We start from the raw sequence: 6,000 nt of genomic DNA, 5'->3' as shown, positions 1-6,000 counted from the left end.
AAGGATTATGTAGTGAAATTAATGGAAGAAATAAAATAAACAAATAGTGAAATAATAGTATAAGTATATATATATATAAAATTTAAAAAAAAAAGAGAATACCAACATGGGCAGCTGCCCATGTGGTCAATAAAAAAAGTCAAAAAACTCTTTAATTTATTTGATGGAAAGGGGCCGACCATGTGGAATAAAATGAAGAAGGAAAGAAAGCTGGGGGGGGCGGCCAAATTGGAAGAAAACAAATTGGAAGATTCATGAAACAAAAAAATAAATTAAGTAAATAACAAAGTAAAGAAGAAGGGAGAGTAGTCGGTTGTGAGGGAGAATAAAAGAGAAACAAAAGAACAAAGGAAAGAAAGAAGAAAGAAGCTGTCACGACCCGAAACTCCCATCGGGCCCATGACAACCGATGCGACGTCTCGATAGGCACTTATTACCTGGAATGCCGATCGGAACCCCGTAAGGCTTAGCATCAGCTTCCGCATCTCCCCGATGAGCAATAGTTATTAAATCTCTCATTTCAAGAAATCATAAGTCGTTTCCAAATCAAAACAATATAATATTATATTTTGGCTCACAGGGGCATTTTCGTCATTTTTCTTTGAAAATACTGAAACCTTCCAAAAACATGGTGTGTGGGTGAAAAACACATGTTTCATAATTAAAAGTAAATTTAGATGTCTAAAATAATTATTTGAAATGAAATTATAATTGTTTGAATAAAATAAAAATATTCAATAAAATATTTTATTTTCTAAAAAAATAATATTTACAAAGAAATTCGTAATTAATTTCTATAGAGTAAAAGCTAAATATATTCATACGTATTTTAAAGCAGATAACTGAAGTATAAAATTACTTTTATAGTGACACGTGGGCCCCCAACTAACCAATAAGGTGCGAGTCTATGAACCTACAATTTTGTCGATGCAAGGCTAACTGAAGTCCCTGATGCAATCGGCTATCTACCGGCTATCCCGAGCTTGAAATGTGGAGAATTGAGGGTGGTGAGATTATAAAATCCCAGTGAGTAAACAGATACCATCTAAACCATCTAAAGTCGAGTAAATGGAGACAAGATATTCCATTCCAGTATGTTTTTCATAACATCAATAATCAATTTACTCAAATAATCAACTTGGCTTATGTATTTCACAAAACTTGGCTCCTGCAAAAATCATTCTCGAGGATGCCTTGGCCTAAGCATCTAATCGAGACCACCAAGGCTGTTCAGTGTAGTACACACATTAACATATTTTTACATTTGAAAATATAGCCATGCCTTGGCGTTGGCTGAGTCTCACTCTCACACGGTGATCCACGTGAAGTGCACTCAAATCTTTACCTTTAGAGACACCCTCCACACGACTCTCCGATCGAGGTAAGGTATATCTGATTCTGTGCCCCCTCTCTTAGGCTGGTCCACAGAACCTCCACTGAAGGAATTATGGATTATTTTATCTACCATCTGATTTATAAAATCTTTATCTGCATGACATGGCAATTTATCGCAACCTAGCCTCTTAAGGCTGAATACACAATATAAATAATTCTAACACTAAAAATCAGTTTAGCCATTCATGCTCATTTATTGTCATAAGCCATTCAATTTAAAACCATAAATTTACAACACATCAAGTGGTCTCCAATTACTCTATTTTAAAAACCATCATTCAATTTCAAGACAATTTTATAATATCATTTTCATTTAATCACATTTTATTTATAAAACATAAAGATTTACCCCTTAAACTCATTTTCCATAAAATCGTAAAATCGGATAAAAACCACTTTAGATAATTAAGACGATAGTAAGGTTATTCATAGTATCAGGAGTAGAAATACTCCTAGTCCTGGTCTTTAGTGTAATCTCTTTATCCTTATCAAATAGCTCACCACCTATACATCACACATGACACAAAATTCAATAATTTGTGTCAATTTGTCATAAACTATTTCAGGCCCTCTAAATCTAAATGATTGCATGGAATGCTCGGTCAACCGCTTAAACACGATGTTGACCTAATTCGGCCTATCACCCGATTAAATTACTAACACATCCAATTTAATCCCAAATTACTCCATTTCTTTTCTAATACCTCAATTCACCAAACATTACTCAAATAACACCAATTTCAGTATCAAAACCCTCCCATTTCTTCATGGAAAAATTCGGCCATTACAGTGCACTAACACTGTGATTTTTCGTACTTAATTTTCTCACCATTATTCATCATTTTCTAAGCCATTTCTCTTGAAATAATAACAATCCATCACCCACACACATCAAGGAAGATTCGGCCAATGAAGATTCATGGGGAAAATGGATTCTTTTCTTGTTGTTTTGCTTCTAAATATGCTAAACTAACCTTAATCACTAACATAACTTAAAATAAAACAATTCCAATATCATTTCTCTCACCATACCCATTCGGCCTACGACTTATTCACTATGAAATCATACTTCTCAACCATAGAAATAAGAAAATAAAGCATGGGTATTGTAAATCTCAAGTAAAAATAAAGAATTTTCACTTTACCTTGTTTATTCCTTGGATTTTCACACTTTCTCTTGAATTTTCCTTGGCTAGGGTTTGTTTTCCTTATTTTCTTTCTTTCCTCTCTTGTTTTCTTGCTTGGCTGACCCTTGTGGTGAGAATGGGCTGATTCTATGCTGATTTTTATAGCTTAATAATAAGATAATAAAGCTTGACACGTGGCACTTTGTGATTGGTCCACACCTTAAATATTTATCTTTTAATTCTTTAATTCTCCACCACACATTTTCTCATATTTATCCATTTCTGTGATGAATAAAATTTCTTAGTCTTGACAAGTGTCGGGGGTGAAAATTTATCGATTTGCCCCCGAGGTGACAAAGTTACCATTTTACCCCTAGATAGTGAAAATTCTAGTTTGGCTTCGAATTGATCCTCGAACTCTGAATCACCATTTTAAGTCATTCCTGAACTATTAAATTTTGAATTTCACCTTAAAATCCCTATTTGACCTAGTTCGAGGCTTAGATCAACTTTATTGTACCTCTAGGTACAATACCAACTTTTGTCTATTTTTCGGGGCTCTCATAGTATGTAAACATGTTATCCATCATAGGTATGTCATGACAAGTATTTTATAAGGTCGGGCTTTACAGAAGCAGTCGAGAAAGAGGAAAAAAAAAGAATGGAGAGAAAGGTCGCACGGTGAGGGAGAAGAAAGAAAGAAAAGGAAGGCTGAAAAAGCTAAGTTGAGGGGGGCAGTTTTGCTGTAAATTTTGGAGGAGGAAAAAACTGATTTTGAGGAAAGAATGAGCAGCTTTGACTGCTGATTTTTTAGGCTTTAATTGCTGATTTTGAGGGCTGAAAGGTGCAGTTTTGGTTACTGATTTTGAAGGCTGAAAGGTGCCATTTTGGTTGCTAATTTTTGTAGCTTTGGCTACTGGATTTTGAAGGGAAAATAGAACAGCTTAGCTACTGATTTTGAGGAGAAATAGAGCAGCTTAACTACTGATTTTGATGTGTATATGAGCAACTCCAGCTGCTGAAAATTTCTTGGTTGAAACACAAAAAGTTGTGGCCGACGATGAGAGGGAGAGATAGGAGGAAATTATGGACAACTCTTGTACATGAGAAAGGAAAAAGAAAGACAAGCAAGAAGCTGTTGGTCGGCTAGAGAGAGGAGGAAGAGAAAAAGAGAAAGAAAAAAAAAGAAAAGAAAAAAAAAATATATATATATATATATATCTACATATATGCATATAAATCGACATGACCTAATAAGGAAAGAATGGGCATGGCCCAATTAGAAAGAGATGGGAAGAGTCCATGAAAAAGGACCCAAAAACAACAAAGGAAGAAAGGTCCAAAAGAAAAGGAAGGTGGAGACTTGAGCCAACCTACCCTAATTTGGTAAAATTGCTTTACTCTTCTCCATGGCTTATTGTGAAATTGGACTGTTTAGAGGCTAGCTCATTTTATTTAATTATACATTGGCTATTTGGTGGTATGAAGTAAATTTAAGTTGCTTAGAAGGTTGAAATAGGCACTTAATACCATAAATAAGTTATCGGTGTTAATAATCTAAAGAATTACGTGAGCGAAGGATGCAATTAATTTTAATAAAAATGTATTAAGATGTGAATTAGGTGAATGGATTATGATAGAATGAGAAAGAGAAGTGGAATTGATGCACTAAGTATATTGGGTTTAAATTGTTGCTAGGAAAGTTTATTGTGGAAGCATGCCGAACGAAGAATGTGACTGGCAAATAGGAATAATTATACGTGTACGAATCAATAGCGATGTAGATATCTCGCTATTGTGAAGTGAGTAACCTTATCATCATTTTAATTATCTAAAGTGATCTTTTTATTCGATTTTGTGAATTCTATAGAAAATGAGTTTAATGGTTAATTTTTAGGTTTTATAAACAAAATGTATTTAAACGAAATGATTTTATAAATTGTCTTGAAATTGAATGATGGCTTTAAAAATAGAGTAATTGGAGACCACTTGATATGTTGTAAATTTATGGTTTTAATTGATTGGCTTATGGCAATATTGGCATGAATGGTTGAATTGCTAAATGTGCTGAAAATGCATGAATTATTGATTTGCCTTGAGAGGCTGTAAAATAAAATAATTGTCATGTCATGCTATTGCAAATTTTATTGTAAGGTGGGTTTAGCTTGCTACAGTGGGCGGGTTCGTGGACCAGCCTATTAGAGGGGCACAAAATCTAGTTATATATGTACCTCGATCGAAGAGGCGTGTAGGGTATCTCCTGAGGTATGGTTAGAGTTCACGTCACACCGAACCACCTCGTGATAATGAACTCCGCTAACGCCAAGGAATAACTGTGTTTTCAAAACGAAATAAAAATATGTTTTACGTGTATACGAAATTTTTAACAGCCTTGGCAGACTCGAGTGTACGCCTCTGATGAAGGTGTCATCAAGTACTATTTGATGGCATGAGCCAAATGTTTATGAAAGTCATAAGCCTTAATGTGAAATTAAATGAAATACAACCGTTTGCATGGGTTGGGATGAATTTTCAAGTTGTGAAATACGTAATGTGATGGGATATTTTGATTGTCTCCTTTTACTCGACTTTAGCTAATTTAAATGATGTTTGTTTACTCACTGGGATTTTATAATCTCACCACCCTCCTTTCCACCCATTTCAGGCTCAGAATAGACTGTAGATAGTATCATCGAGGACTATAGTTGGACTTGCATCATCCAAAAACTGTAGGTTCATTTCTTTTGATACTTTTAGTCATTCGTGGGCCCAGGTATCACTGTAAATTAAATTTTATACTTTGGTTATCTATATTACAGTATGTATGAATTTAGTTAGCTTTTACGCTACAAAAAAATTATTTACCGGTAAATCTATAAATATTGTTTTATCAGAAAATAGAATATTTTATTGAATATTTTTGTTATGTTCAAATAGATATAGTTTCACTATAAATGAATGTTTTGGACATCTAAATTCATTTTTCATTATGAAATATGTGTTTCCCACTCATATACTACATTTTAATTAGTTTCGAGATTTGTGAGAAAAAATGACCAAAATGCCCCTATGAGACAAAAAAATTATTTTTCTATTGTTTTGATTTGGAAATAGTTTATAACCTCTCAAATCATGTTATTTTACAACTGTTGATCACAGGGGAGGTGAGAAAACGGATATTAAAGCCTTACGAGGTTTCGATCGGTATTTCGAGCAATGAATGTCTATTAGGACATCGCAGCGGTTGTCACGGGCTCGAGGAAAGTATCGGGTCGTGACATTAGTGGTTCCTCTTAGATACTGTAGAATCCTTTTGATTGAAGCCCAATGAGCAGTCCCAGGATTACTTTGATATCTACTGACCATACCAACCGCAAAGCATATGTTTAGTCAAGTACACATCATAGCATACATCAGACTTCCAACAACACTTGCATATGGCACGTTTGCCATTTGTTTATTTTCTTTTTTAGTTTTA

The sequence above is a fragment of the Theobroma cacao genome, chromosome 3 (assembly GCF_000208745.1).
Source record: "Theobroma cacao cultivar B97-61/B2 chromosome 3, Criollo_cocoa_genome_V2, whole genome shotgun sequence".
Taxonomy (NCBI): domain Eukaryota; kingdom Viridiplantae; phylum Streptophyta; class Magnoliopsida; order Malvales; family Malvaceae; genus Theobroma; species Theobroma cacao.
The sequence above is the reverse complement of the archived record's forward strand: the minus strand, read 5'-3'. Positions refer to the sequence as shown.